Source organism: Anoplolepis gracilipes, chromosome 10 (genome assembly GCF_047496725.1).
Source record: "Anoplolepis gracilipes chromosome 10, ASM4749672v1, whole genome shotgun sequence".
Taxonomy (NCBI): Eukaryota; Metazoa; Arthropoda; class Insecta; order Hymenoptera; family Formicidae; genus Anoplolepis; species Anoplolepis gracilipes.
Genome location: NC_132979.1, coordinates 4,607,703 through 4,623,943, shown reverse-complemented (window position 1 = coordinate 4,623,943; position 16,241 = coordinate 4,607,703). Strand labels below are relative to the sequence as shown.

At 42.3% G+C, this 16,241-nt stretch overlaps 1 protein-coding gene across 2 annotated transcripts in view; it reads left to right on the top strand.

The window, feature by feature from the left end:
* LOC140670498 (LIM domain only protein 3-like) overlaps positions 1–16,241 on the top strand; it is a 52,783-nt gene that overhangs the window by 26,485 nt on the left and 10,057 nt on the right. The window contains exon 1 of one of the 2 annotated variants that reach the window (XM_072901123.1): positions 3,640–4,158. The exons of the other annotated variant lie outside the window; for it this stretch is intronic. The gene's annotated coding sequence lies outside the window, so the exon portion shown is untranslated. Of the gene's footprint in view, positions 1–3,639; positions 4,159–16,241 lie in introns of those variants that run through there. 2 annotated transcript variants of the gene reach the window in all.

Sequence of the window (16,241 nt, the reverse complement as noted above, 5' to 3'; positions counted from 1 at the left end):
GGTCATTCGGGAGGATGGCGGCTCATCTTGTAATGGACTCAGAAGACAGGCGAGTCGGCTAATGGAGCCCTGCTCTTCCAGAAAAGCTCTTAGTATCCGCGCCGCGCGAGCGTCGATGCTGTCGGGCTGCGTCATTCCAAATCCGCAGCATCCCCCGGCGGTTATTTGCGCGCGCGCGCAGGTGCGAGAGACAGATGAGAGCGTCAGATTTTTAGAATATTTCGGGAATCTCAAGATATAGCGAGTGTTTCGACAGGTTTTCATGAAAAAAAAATAAGATAATTTTAATAAAATGTTCAAAATAATATATAGACTGAAAATATATTATATCAGAGAATTATAAGATATGTAATTTAATATTACCATCACTGTAAAATTTTTTTTTTTTTTTTTTTTTCATCGACTCTATCTTGTCGTGCGCGAATCCGAATTGACCGATAAATGATAATCCTTTCAAAGATGGTTTCTATTATAATTATACAGGTTTCTGTAAACACACACACCTTACGTGTGCCGCGCTCTTTAAGTTCAACGTGGAATTTATCGTTGCGTCAGCGCGACGCGTCGCGTCGCGTCGTTAAATGCTTTTTCGCGAGATAAGGGTATCGCGAGAGCTGCGGTCAACGAGCAAGAGAGAGAGAGAGAGAGAGAGAGAAAGAGAGAGAGTGCCGCTTAGTTTAATACACGTAACGCTACTTTCCGCCCGCTTTTTCTATCAAATGCTCCACGCCGAGCTCCAACGGGGTTCGAAGTAGTATAAGTCGTGGACAAAGTAGACGGCGTACAGAAAACCTCCATTAAAGTCCGTAGAAGTGATTAGTACGCTCCCCATCCCCCTCTTCCGTCCCCTTCTCTTGCTCGTTCCACTCTTACCCTTCGTTCTACAGACAGACACACACATACACACGCACACGACGCGCGCGCGCGATATCGCTCTTCCCCTCTCCCGCCTGTATCTTCCTCTCTCTCTCACTTTTCTGTCTCTTCACTTTTCTGTGTGGCTCCTTGCAATTTCAGAGAGCTCTATCGCATTTCGCTTTCTCCTTCGCACGGAGAACGGTAGACTTTGGAAACGCGCTTCTCGCGATACTCGTGGAAGAACTATTATCGAACATCGTATAACGATTTTGGATCCGCGACGGTGTCTTGTATACGAGGTATCGCGCACTCTCTGTCAAGCAAGAATTCTGTAAAGTTGACTCTGGAGTTGATATCTATGTGAAAATTAGAATGCGCGTTATTTTCTTTTCTTCCGTAATTCTTCTCATTCTTTTCGATATTAAATATTTTGACGTGCGCTTTTAATTTACAACATTCAATAACTCGGTAATTAAGTTGCGAATTAAATTTCTGTTAAAGTAAAGTGCATCTGAGATTAATTGACAAATGAAGTTTTATTACTTATTTACACTCTCAAAACTTATTCGTCGTAATATTCTCTCTCTCTCTCTCTCTCTCTCTCTCTCTCTCTCTCTCTTTAATTTACAATATTAAAACTCCCTAACTAAACTTCGAATTTGAAGATTCGAGAAAACATCGACTTGAAACTTATCTTACTACTCTTTACACCATTCAGTGTAAAACGCCAAATTTTTTACGGGAGTGTCGTTGAAAATACAGGAGCTATCTCTATTTTTTCTGATAATGTCACAGAGATTAACACGGGAAGAGTAATATAAGCATGAAACCGGATAAGATCGTGAATCATTTTTTTTTCTGATAACGCTGCTACTTTCCGAGAGGTAACCTAGACTTCCCGTGGTTGTGATAGATCTGATGTCATAAATCAGCCGGTAATTAAAAGAGACCATCGACAATGGCGGCGACGATAAGCATGGCTTAATCCATTTCATCGGTCCGGTATATAGGAGTGGAAAAAAGGTCGTAGCCTTTCTAATTTAATCTGGCGAATGATTCCGTGATTCTCGAAGCCGGCGGCAACCCTTTCATTACTTACGTCCCTACTCGGCGCCGCGCACCCTCGCGGCTCCTTGCTTACCTCCCTCAATCACCCCTTCCCTCCCCTCCTTCCCTCGCGTCCCTCTACCCCCTCGTGCGCCACCGTGAATCGGCGCAGAACACTAAATCAGCGACCGGTGTAATTTTTGTAATGGGAGGTGTGGCTTCGTAGGGGTGGCGGACGCGTGTCCGCGGAGTAGGGGTTGCGGGCACGCGGTAGGGATGTGCCACCCCTGCGTCGGCTCGCGTGTAGGTGAAATGGCGGGGTAAAATTCGTAGGGGTGATTCTAGGGATATCCCGTTGAGCGAGACGCGCCACATCGGAGGTTAATCCTCCACACCTACTTCACAAATGTGATCGTCCTTTAGAAGGAACTTACGGGAAAGAAGAAAGAGAGACCTTTGCTATCAATCTATTCATCGAGTCATTTAATTATAATAACGTTATAACCTATCATTTCTCATATGCCATTTGCATTTTTATTTTATATATTACTTTGTATTTATATAAAAACAATTCATTTTCAGATTTATTCTAGACTATAATAAATACTGTTATTAATAATATCCTAAATTAGTAATTAAATAAATGTTGCTAACATATATTTTATTATTCGTTATTACATGCTATGCGCTACTTTATTAAATTTATTTTCAACTGATATTTAGTCAGAATCAGAACATTAAAGATGTTTCCAGTAAACAAGTAATTATTAAAGACTTAGATAGGTAAAGTTTCCTGTACTCATCTACACAAATTAAAAAAATTCCAAAGCAAAGTAGTATATTTTATTAACCATAATAACTAATTTACTAGAGATGGATTAAACTTTTTTACTAATTTTGACAAATAATTTTTTATTAATTTTCACTATAAAGCAAAATAAATATATCGAGAATTCGTATTACTATAGATCTTCTTTACTAATATCGAATTTGTTAGATCCATTATAACTCTACAAAAATTATATAAAATATATAAAATAAAATCTGACTATAAATTATATTAATGATAATGTTTCGTAATAATATCGCTAATATAAAAAGTGAGAATCAAGTAGTCTAATCAATTTTTCGCTTCTCGCATTTAATCATTCTACTTTGTATCTGCGATTAAGACGGCACGGTAAAAAAATTCGATCGATCCATTTCATTATGATAAATCGCTGATAATTGAATCCCTCGTTTGGTCGTGATTACGATCGCACGTCGTTCCTTATCGGGTTCCGGACAAAGTCGATTCTTACCCGCCGCGGGACGTCGACAGGCGCGAAATTAAAAAGAAACAAACACCGGCGTGCGGACCATAATCGATATCCCCCTCGCGCTCGCCGTCATCTTCGCTTCGTGGCCGTCGTAGCGGCACGTTCTCTTCCATCCCTTCCGTCGATCACCCTCCTCCCGCGCCCGCTTCGTCGTCGTCGCCGCTGGAAATCGAGAGCTCATAACTCGCTTCCTAAACGCGCCGCCTAATCGACTGGAGTGCGACCGCTATCCCGAATCGGGGTACATCCGGCGTGATCCGCGGGGGGGTTAAATTGTGCGGTAGAGCACGGATAGTTGAAGGATCGACGAGCGAGCGAGCGAGCGCGCGAGAGAGAGAGAGAGAGAGAGAGAGAGAGAGAGAGAGAGAGAGAGAGAGAGAAAGAGAGAGAGAACGTGCGAGGGGAGATCACGTAAGGGGTAGTCGTTGGTGGTGGTATTTGCGATAAAGTGGGGAAAGCGCGTAGGGATAGTATAGCAAACCGACGGTGGGGAATGCTGAGGGAGAGAGAAAGAGGGAGTTAGCTCGGCGGATAGTGGGGATTTATCACTCTCGGTGGCGTGTCGTGGCCGCACGCGGCACTCGGCAGTTTACAGCCGACCGCCGAACCGGCGGTCTCGTGGTACTTTGGGAACCTGTCGCGTGACACACGCACGCTTCGTCCCGCGTACTCGCTAGGGTATTGCGCGCGCTCCAAAAGGTTGTAAAATACATCGTTCGTTAAGAGCTTCGGTGAAGAGGGGAAGTTTTCGGTATAATCGATCGATCGTGATACGGGAAGAAACTTGTCATCGATGAAGGAGGAGAGCGCGCGAATCAGAGTTGGTGATCGTTTCGTGCGTCTTGTGCAGTGCCACGTGACGCGGAGAGCTTAAAAGCGTAGGAGAACCGCCTCTAGCACGCAGCCCTCGCCGTTTCTCAACGATTGTTGCCAGGTAAATGCGATTGAAGATCGCGATTAGATTAGTGCGCGCGAGACGGACGGGCGAGAAATAGAATGAGACTTTGATGAGAACTTTAGATCGCGTCGAGATTTGATTAGCCTGTGCAAAGGATCGGAATATAATTATTCAGCTCAGTGATAGATTACATTTACCGATATCAATCGCGAAAATCTCTATTGTATAACGTAATATTGGTAATACAAAATACTTGTATGAAAACACAAGATGTAAGACGAGAGAAAGAAAGAGAAAATAAAGCACACCGATAAGCTCGCATCGTATATAGATGGTGTATAAATGAACGTGCACTTGCTCTCTAAAGAAGTCGCGTGAGAGTCTCGCGTTAATTATAAACTGTCTTGCTTTTTAACTTGGCAGATAAGCACGCGCTACGGTATACTTGTGTATAGTCATTCACCCCCTTCTTGCACTTGCATCTCGCGCGAGCGTCCCATCTCTCATCGACCGACGTCTGTTCCAATTACCGGTGGCGTTTTAAGGCGATTCCGTTGTAGGGCTGCCGTTACCGACGCGGATTAACTGCACCCTTAGAAATGATTCGCATTGCTCCTTTACTTCGTAATTCCTTTGTCCCGTATCGTCGTAACGGTGCGCGATTATCGACTAACGCGACTGCGAGGGAATGCGATTAACCGATGCCAATCCTTGCGACTTTTAATTAACCGCTGCGATAAAAAAAAATACGATCTAAACAAAATTGTATTATTTATATCCTTTTTTTTATTTATATCTTATAACCTTTACGGCATTATATATTGTAAAAATTCTCGTGATAATGTGAATCGTTTGTCTTTTTCACCATCAAAAATAACACATGTTCTTTCTATAACAGAAGAAGTTTGCGCGGAAATTTCGTTATATTATTCTTGTTCCAAAAACTGAAATTGTTATATCCAAATTTAATGAGGAAATTCCATCCATTTACGACAATGGAGGCACGTCTCTTTATTGAACCGTCTTATAGTGAAGTTTCAGACGGATGCCATGAGATAACATAATGCACTATGTATGAATCGTTTTCGAGATATCGTCATCCAATATGCAAGAGCGAGCCGGTTGTAGCGCGTGACAAAGCTTTCACGAAGATTAGCGCTAAGTGCAATCTCGCAAGCGATTCATTGGAATGGCACGTTATTATATAGCCCCTCGGAATTTATTTCAAAGCCTATTATGAGATAAGCGAATTACAAATATACTCTTACTATATACTATATATAAGAAAGCAAACAGTCGATTTAGGATACAATGAAGATTGTATCCCTGGACTAAAAAAGTAAAGAAAAGTAAACGTTTTATTTTTTAAATCTCTAAAACAAAATTATTTTTCATACTTATTACGTTATCTTAACGCGCAAATTTAAATATTCTGATTGTGAGACAAATATCTCGTGTCTTCCTAAAAAAAAAAAAAAATATATATATATATATATATATATATATATATATATATATATATATGTAAATACACGGCTAATAAGATTGACGTAACGCGTTGCCTTCTCTATTTACTTAACGAAAATTTATCTAGAAGTTTAATTAGCGAATTATCGAACGTCAAACATCGAAAGCAGTCGATTAAGAAATTAAAGAAAAAAATTGAACGAATACAAATACTTTGATGAATATCTCCGTTGAAAAGAAAACTGGAAAAATATTACTATCTTTAATCTTCTTTCTTCTTCTCTTCTTCATCGGAGATAAGATACAGATGTATCCTTCTCGTGTAGCCACATTACGCGTTTTATTCCCACACATGTCGTCGGGCGTCGGTTGAAGTCGAAATAATGAAGCTAACTGTCCGTCCGGACGAGCATCCCACCCTGTTCCACGAAGGCTCGGTCGTCTCTTCTTCATCATCCGTCCTTTTCCGTCTCCTCTTCTTTTCTCCATCCTCTCTCTCTCTCTCTCTCTCCTCTTGCTACGCCGTCTCGACGTCCCGCCGAGAGAGCGTCTCAACTGTCGGCCACCCGCGTGTACTCGTCCGTTTGAATGCCGATAATTGGCACTAGTTTCAGCCGACGGCGGGCTCGTTAGCCGGCCGGCTAAAGAGAATCACTTAATTATTTCGTTTGAAGTTCGCTCCCAATAGAAGAGAGATAGGTAGATACAGCTCGCTCGCGGATAAATCGAAAGAGAGCTGAAGCGAGCGCGAGACCTTCGACCGGGCGTTTGTTTCGCACCGACAAATTGCCGTGGCTAATTAGCCTCGCGGGCTAAAAGAGGAAGCAGCGCCGCGGATACCCTATCCGTTATTTCCCCGCTATTTCGCCAGTTTATTACCGCGGTTGCTGAGTCAAAACTGAGCTACTACTTTTGCCAGTGGAATGAAAAATTTCCATGCTATTCGTGTATATATACGTATGTACTCGGTTGCCGTATAAATAAAGCGGGTCATTTTCGTTTCTCGATACGACTGCTTTTTTTTGAAAAATGGGCTAAAATTATTAACGTAATTTTTAATTGTTTAAATATGACGTACAAGATAAAACATTTTATATTTTGAAAAGATAATAAAATAAACTTATAATATATATAAACAAATAATAAAACTATATAGATAAGTAAACTTGATTAAAATAATCCGAACTTTTGATAATGCATAGGTGGCTCGCACCTTCGAGAGGAGACGAGGGTAGGCTCGTGGCGTTTAGAAAGTAGTAAAAATAGAAATAGTCTCTCTCACCAAAACAGATATATTTTTCGCAAGCGGCATTTCCCCCGTTTTCTGGATATTATAGCGTGCTAGCGGCCCGCTGCTATAATTTAATAACACCGGGACGCGTGTAATGCCTTTCGACACGAGTCAGCGATAATTCCGCGGCGAATGTCCAATAAAAAGCCACTTTGCCCGATCGAAATATCAAATGTAATCCTCTTAAGTCGGCCGCACCGTCGAACATGTATCTCGCGAGCTGACCATCGCGCCCTGTCCTTCTCCCACTTTCGCACCCCCAATCCTCGCCACCCCCGGCCTATCAACCCCTCTCGGACTCTATCTCTGTTTGCCTCGTTGAGCTACTAACTTTTACTTCTCCTCTCTTCTTTTTACCTCTCTTTCTCTGTCTTTCTATCTCGCTTTCTTTCTGTCTTCTTCTCTCTATCGTGTTCCTTAAGTTGGAGGCGTTGCTTTTACGGCGATTGAAGTTTCTCGTGGGTCTTTGGGCACACCGCCAGGTGGCAGTGCCGCGTCCTTCTGGGCGTCGGCCCTGGGTGCCCTTTCCCTTTTGAGATTTTTCTCAAAACGGAGATATTGTTGTATAGTTGGGACACGCCGCCTCGAAATACTTTATGTCGCATTCGATACAAAGTACGTCGAAACAAAGCGGACCCTAAGGATCACGAAAGTGAATCTGGTTTTCCAAAATAATTTTCAAAGAATAATTGTCGTTGCATATTGTTTCAGTGCAAAGAAAATTTTAACTTTGTAACAAACTAAGGAGAAAAGTTTTAAGATGATACAGGATTGATATAGATCAATGTGGAATTATCGAGTTACATGATATTTTTCTCCGATCGCACGATCCGAGGGCACGAAAACAACGTGGTCACGTTACTGGCACAAATTCCGCAACATTTCTTTTATCGATCGTTAAAAGTTTCATTGGCGTTCATAGTTGCTTCTTGGACGCAACGCTATTGAGAGCACCTCATGTACAATTAGCTCCTCTCATTAAAGAACCATTCGCAGCGACGTCGAATGTTGGGCAATGTTGAATAATTAGCATTTGCTACCGACCGAAATCGATTTGTTAATTAATAAAGCGCTAACGTTCACCGTACTAATAATACCGGTCAACAATTGAATAGAGAACACGTTCATTAACTCGCCGCGCGCAGCCAGCTAACGCCGGATCGACTTTGTATTGATTCGTATAATCGAATTTGTCGCGAGTCCTCTGAGCGATCTCTCGCCGGCGTATTGTCGCGTAAACGATGTTATTTACAACGATGGAATGCCATTTGATGAAGAAAAAGACTCTTACTTTATCGTCGGACATTTCGTTGCAACCCTTTGCCTTTCTCTTTTCCGTGTCTCTTTTTCGTCTCCTTTTCTTCTCCCCGTTCTATCGCTACCCCTTCCGCCAAGATTTCGTGCCGCGAATTTTTCTCTCCGTCCTCGTAGAGAGACAGCCCGCGCGAGAGGAAAGTTCCTTTTCCAACTTGGTACTTCAGCTCGGTTACCGGCTATTGGCCAGGATATCTTTCGATTATCAAGACCATCCATACCTACCGCCTTAGCCGGCCCAGCTCTATTGTCTTCTCGGCTCTTTCAATTAATGTTTTGATTGATTTCGGACCCTCGCTTGGAGAACGCGATCCTTCTTCATGATCGGCGCGCTTAGCTCATTGCTCTCTCTCTCTCTCTCTCTCTCCCCCCCCCCCTCTCTCTCTTGTTCTTTTTCATTCTCATTTTCTCTGAGCAATACTCAAGTTGATCACCCATAATCGGCATTCCATGGAAGACAAAGTGCGAAAACGTGAGAATTTAATACGAAAGAAGGTTATTGAACTTTCGTTGAGTCTCTTTCTTTTACGTTATAATGATACAATATTTGTGATCATTTAAATTTAAAATCGATAATTGTTTCATCGAAAATTATTCTCAAAGGGTGTAAATTACTATTAAATAAAGAGTAGCTTTTTTTAGAGAAATTTGTTTCTTATATAATATAAAATGCATTTACTCAGGAAAATACAAAGAATGATATATTTAGAAATTAAATATCAAATTATATTTATATTAATATAAATTCAATAAAAGAGAAATAAAAATGCCCCATTATTAGAATTATACATACATACATACATACATAAAATATATAATAGTAAATATTTACAAAATTAGTGACCATCCTAAAATTTGTGTGATACTTTTAGATAACGCGAAGATTGAACAGAGCGCATTAGAGAGTTAACGATTCTAAAAAGCTAATTGCGGTCTCGGGCTCGGATTACCAGAGATTTTCCTCTTGCGGAATACTACGTGCCGCAGATAAATCCCGTCTCCCCCTGAAACACACCGCGGGGGGGGGGGAGAGGGGAGAGAGAAGGGGAGGGAAATGTTTCAGTACGTACGAGGAACGCGCGCGACATCGCCGACGACGTTTTGGCATCGTCCTCACTCGGGATAGCGGCGAGTTGGCTGCCGCTAGACGAAGACGAAGACCGACCCCCTTTTCCCTCTCCTCGAATCGGCGGTGTTATACCGGTAGCTGTTTTATTGCGAGATTTGCGGCGTGGCCTCCCCGTGTAACAAGACTTACTGAGATCTTAATAGAATCTGAGACCACCCCTTCTCTCTCAGCGAATCTTATACCATGGCGGGACTGTGACTCGATTCTCGTTCATGGTTTCGCGTCTCTTTCCAACTCTCCCCCGCATCGCCAAGCTCTCCTCCCTTCGACGGACTTTCGAGGAGGGAGGGCAGGGAGTGAAGGGAAGTTGGTCGGGCGGGAAAGGGACGGACGAGAAGTTGATTCCGGCACTGCATCCCTTCGTGAAAAAAAAACTGGCACTTATATTCTAAGCGTATATAAGAGGGGTGGGAAAACACAGGCGAAGGCGAGAGATGAAGCGCGGCAAGGGAAAGCGGTCTGAAGGGTGATTTATGAATATTGCTTACGGAGAAAAGTGTATCGCTACCGCGCTACTACGTCGATTTCGCTCTCTTCTTCGCAAAGACTTCGAAACGACTTTTGCGCGGTGATTCTTTTCGTATACATTCGCGTTGTTTCCGGGCAGAAGAATAATCGCATGGAACGATCGAAAGTTTCGCCGAGGTTGTCTTGACCGGTTGTATTGATGAGAGTACACGCAAATCAAACGATAAATGATTTACTACCCAAAAATCTTTGTGAATTTTTCCTTAATAATAAAAACCTCTTTGATCTCAAAACATCAGGAACACGTGGATTCATCATGTTTAATAAAACTAAATCTAATATGATTATATGCATAAAGAGAGAGATTTTGTAGGATAACTTTTTGTAAATAAATCTTTTCAATATAAAAAGTTTAGTATATATATATATATATATATATATATATATATATATATATATATATATGTATATGTATACAATGTTATATTAGAACGAATAATACAAATCATGTTAGACAGAAATCTTTTGCGATCGAGGCCGTCCGTCTATACCACTGTATTTCGCTCTTTTGTTATTTCGGTTTCTCACAGTCGGATCGATATATAACTCCCCCCTGCGAGCTGCCGCGCTCCGAGGCTCACCCTTATCCCATAACGAACGCAATTGGCATCGTCAAGACGATCTCACGTGCGTCTTAATTATACCGTAGAGCGGCGCCGGCCCGGTCAGGAGCATCGGGTTGCAGTGAATATTTTATGGCGGCGATGCCGAAGAGAGAGAAAGAGAGAGAGAGAGAGAGAGGGGGGGGAGAGGGAGAAAGAAGACGCGAGGCGTCGTGGCGCCGTGATAGTCGTCGCGTATAACGACGCGAGAGTAAGTCTGTCTCCTCGCCCTTTCTCTCTCCCCCTCCCTCCTCCTTCTTTTCCTGCCACCCACCTTCCCTCAGGAAGCTTGTTAGGCGACGCCGTGCTCCGCTATCTTCTAATTGGCGATATAATGATCCTGAAGGATGGAATACGGTGGGTTCCCTGAAGAACCTTGTGGAGGAGAGCGCACTCTCTTGCCGCGCCTCGTCTCTTTGTTAGGGGTGAAATTAAAATTTGGTTCCCTGCCCTCTCGTACATTTCCTTCCCATCTTTCCTTTCGTCGGACTTGTGCCTCTGGCTTTACATCAGCATGCTCTCCGTATTTCCGCGATTTTCGCATCTCCAAAAAAAAAAATGAAGGATAATTCAAACCAATCCATTTTGTTTGTGAGAGAAAATCGCAAAAGGGGCAACGATTGCAACTTCGAAATTTAATACTGATCTCGATACATATATATATATATATATATATATATATATATATATATATATGTATGTATAACTATAAATACATACTTGTATCAAGAAATCGCGATGCATTCAGCAACGGCGGTTTAAAGGCCAGTCGCGCAGAGCAAACTATTAATTAATCGACCATTACATAGTTCGAAATGCGCAGCGCGCGGAACAAGTACTCGTTCTAATTACGCGCGCCCTCATTAACCATAGTAATATAGTAAATTTACAACTTGTAATTATCTCTCATCCGAGACGACGACTATGTAGCTCGCAGCCAGCGCCGCGACGCAGTTTCTCCGTGTTCGCCCAATCAGCGAAGAGCAGTATATCCGTATCGTTATCGTTGCTCGTCCATTCAGAATTTACGAACGGACCCTTGTATAGCGGTGTTGATAGTTACCAGGCCGGTCTCAATTAGTGGAACTTACGTCGCTAGGGTCCAATTAGACGTAGGCCAGCGTAGCTACACCCTGTTTGCGCAAGTTTGCCATGCACCATCCTTACCACCATCGTCGTCGTCGTCGTCGTCATCGTCGTCGTCGTCGTCGTGGTCGTCGTCGTCGTCGTCGTCGTGGTCGTCGTCGTCGTGGTCGTCGTGGTCGTGGTCGTGGTCGTGGTCGTGGTCGTCGTGGTCGTCGTCGTCGTCGTCGTCGTCGTCGTTGTCGTTGTCGTTGTCGTCGTCGTGGTCGTTGTCGTCGTCGTCGTCGTCGTCGTCGTCGTCGTCGGATAGGGTTGCCCGCCGTCCCGCAGTTGCAGCGACGTCGGTTGAGGGTGTCTTTTTCTCTACGCTAATGACTAATTAGCAGTCTCTCCACTTCATAGTATAATGACACGGGATCCAGTTCAGGAAACCATTGGACCATGGGGCTCATTATCAAGCTCCGAAATTGCAATCGTGCCTCTTCTCCAGCTCTCCTCATCCTCTCCTCTGTCTTAAAAGATTTTTCAATTCGGGAGTATTAATAAACGGATTTCTCTCTATATGCATCCATCTCGCCGTGCTATTGCGCTACAGCATGAGGCATCATATTTTATCGAGCATCTTCAATACGAAAGTATTCCAACGCAAGAAACGCTTCTGATTGAATCGGCGAGTGCAGTTGTTCGCAGTTTGAGTCAGCTGGGGGATGCGTCGCGTTGACCTCTAACCGTAATAATATATCGAGTCCACTATTCCCGTTTCTCCTCCGAGACGGTTTCATCCCTCCCTCTCCCTCTTCCCCTCCCTTCATATCGCCGCTTTTCTTCGTTCGTCTATCCGTCTACGTATTTGTCCATCCCGCTCTCTCGATCTCTTCTTTCCTCTTACGGAGAGACTTTCTTTTACATTTATTTATTTCCTAAACGTCCGTCCCCACCGGCTACTTTATATTTGACATTTTTATTAAACCACCTAGCGGCCCTGTCCGCTCCGACGGGATCTTCGGGATGGAAGGACGGCGGGAAACGTGAGGAGGACGGCTTGGCGCGGGGTGGATTTCTCTTATATTGCTGTTAGGGCAATTTCGTAATCTCGCAAGGGTGCTCCTTATATTGACCGAATAAAAAGTCGTATCCGTTGCTGATTCGACGATCGAATATCGCCAGTTTCCCCGTAGTTTTGCTCCGTATTTGAGGGGGCTGACCGTTCGCCGCGACGCTCCATATTCCGGAAAAACCATAACGCTCGAAATCAGTTTGCCATTTTACGATTATGTTATCTCGCATAGGAGAACAGTGTAACGCGACCAACGCGACGTGAGATTGATTCTATCAAAAGTGAACGATCGAATTTCTCCGATTTTTTCAAGGAATAAAATCGAGGGGGGGGGGGGGAGTCCACTAATTTCTAATAATATTCTAAAATATGAAATAGTAAATATCAATAATATTCGTACTACTATATAATAATATCAATAATACTACACGCGATAATGTATAAATGTTTGAAAGATTTTATATTGTTAACGTTATTAATATTATCAGTGTCTCTTATCTCACTAATAGATCGTAAAATGTCCTCCACTTGGTGCAACGCATATTTATTACGAAATCGTTTTGATCTCTGAAAATTCTTGAGAAGATTCAGAGATATCACCGCAATAAAGTGTGTCTAATTTCCATAAGACCGGCAGTAGTAAAAGACGCTATATATCGCGTTGAGCAAAATTTATCGTTTGTAATTTTGTTTTATAAGCGATCGAAGTCTTGACGTCGTCCGCGCTAATATCGGCCAGGCCACTGGAATAATTTAATATTTCAAATATCTTTATATAGAACGGCTAACTTACAATTAGAGTGACAAACAGGTCACAATATATGGTAGAAATATTAGCAGAGAAAGATTACAGTCCACCTTTTTATTTTCTTATTTAAGATTTTTATACGAGTTTTTAAATGCATTTCATTTTGTTGAAGCGATTTCGATTCAAGAAACTTTCTCAATCGCACAAGTATAATTTAAATCGTCATTTTTTAAAAACGAAAATAAAATAATTAATTTTCACTTATTTATAGATTTAATATTTTATTTAATCCTTTTTTTTTTTTTTTTTTTTTTTTTGTGTTCTTTTTTTATATAAATTATTTGCTTCCGGACGAATCGATAAACTTATGATTGCGATAAGTGAATAATTTCCATCAGAGTACAAATGTGCGAATTTTCGCAGCATTGTAACAGGGACGAAATTTTTCACCGACGCGAATGATTAATTTTTCTCGATTTTTTTTGTTTCATATTTTGGTATCCATGCATTGAAGTTTTAATTTGCTCGCGAGTATCGGCAATTTCGATATCCACTATTTGCCAACGAAAAGGGTAAAGTAACATCCATTTTTTTTTTATCGTATCTCTGCACAACCATCACGATCAAATATGATATGTACGTAACTATGGTGTTTACAAAACGCGTGTAACGAAAGCGCGCTTCTGCCAGTCGCAAATTCATTCATCAAACGAACTATTCCATCGGTCAGATTCATTCCAAACGATTCGTTATTGATCGGACAATTAGCATTACCGCGCTTTCTCCCGGGAGGAGAGAATGAAAATCGTCATCGTTAGCCATCTTTCCAGGGCGCGTAATACCAATGCGTACGTGTATTTTTTTCCCCCATTTTATTGCGATATGAATCGTATTTTATAAGGGAGAATCATTAAAAAAAACTAGAACCAAGCAAAAACGGAGCGTACGAGTCGTTTGACGAATCACGAGGCGACTCTTGGATATACCAACGGTTGGGTGAGTAACGCGCCGCGAGAGGGAACAAGAGGGAAAAGGGGGAATGATGTTTTTTTCCTCGGCGGCGCCTCTTTAATTTGCCCTCCAATTAACGGACGGGGTCCTATTTGAAAAATACCTGCCACGAGGGCTGGCAATTATACTTCTTTTTTTTTTGCGTCACGAGCGCGTTATTAGCGCTATCCGTCCAGCTTCCTTTCCTCTCTCCCGCTTGCATCATCTCTCTTTCTCTTTCTTCTTCATCTCGTTTGCTCTTTCCTTCCGTTCACCATCTCTCGCACCCCTCGCACCCCTCGCTCATCTCTTACACTTCTCTCATCCATTTTTGTCTTAGTGCATGTGTGTGAGCGCGCGTGAGCGGGCGTATCCGCGCGATTGTATGCGTTTTACTACGCGTATTGCGGAGCACGCGGGTGAAGTGATGCGACGATGAGAAGGGGAGGAGAAGGATAGAGCGAGATAACGAGATAGAGAAGAGAAGCGAGATGGAGAGAAAAGGGGATTGGTAGCGGGTAGTAGCGAGAGAGAAAATTGGAACCGGGAGTGAAAGCAGGGTAGCGGAGGAGAGGACTCGGTGTGTGCGGTACAGTGGCTGCGAGCCGCGAGGAGTCAGGGAGGGAAGGAGTGGCGTTTATAACTCGTGCCCGGGTCTCCCGGCTTTGAGAAGGCCAATTAGCAGCATAAAGCTGCAGCTCGGCCCTGAGGCCGAGGATGTTTGTATGTAATAATGGATTGTTACTCAAAGTATCCGGCTAATTAATTAAGCCCCCGCCGCGCGTCCGCCCGCTCGTCGTCGTTCCGAACGGCGCGGCGACGGTGGCGGCCCACTTCTCTCACTCCCCTCCCCCCCCCCCCTGCCATTACCCCTGTCCGTGATGTTTACCTGGGAAGTGTTACGCGAATCGCCTCGTAAGAACGTAACTGCATTCTCGTGGTCACATTTTCGCTCATGACTCTGACGCAAACTCAATGATTTAAATCGCATGTAATTTTTAACACGTTCTTTAACGAATTGTGTGTGTTGTAATATATATTCGATATATATTCGTGTGGGGGATAGAAAAAAAGAAAAATTTCCGAAATTTTAAGAATTAAAATTTTTATCATTGCTATCATTATTTTATGAAGAATAAATTTATGTTTAAAAAAATAAATAAAATTTAAAAAATATATACATATATTGCTAAAACTTACACAAATAGTATAATATATGTTAAATTCAAAGAAAGTTAGTTCAACGCTTAGGAAAAGTTAAGTATTTTTGTATTCAATTAGAAAAACGAAACTTAACGAAGGATTGAAAATAATTGGTGCTATAGAAAAATATATTTTCGGTTAAAATTTCGTTTAACATCTAAAAATTGAAAGACGCTGTTTTGAATGTCAGTAGAGGGAAAAAAAATTTTTTAAAAACATTTCACGCAGCCTTTTCTCTCGCGAAAGATTCCGGCGGTTTTCCATGACGCAGCGTGTCGCTGCTTATTGGAGTCTGAGATGCGCGAGGACGAGCACAAGGGACGGTTCCAATTAGCTGCGCTAATTATTGCGTGCTGTCAGCCACTTACGACGCCGGAGACGTTTATAACTGCGGGATACGGTGAACGCGGCACGCCAACCGTCCGCGAAGTTGCCCCTTATAAACACGCGGGATGTATACGATACAGTCTGAATATACGGGTGAGGTCCTCATTAACTCGGGAAATCAAATTTCGAACTACGAAATGATAGGCCACGTCATAATTTACTCGCCGCACAAATACTCACTTTAAACTATAGTAAAGATTTGATTTTTCTCCGTATCAATCATATTTTGACAAGAACGATATTACATATATGTAAATATTTAATGATTATATTTTACCGTGTGTAAGAAAAAATGAAAGAGTGCTTTTTTTATTTTGGAA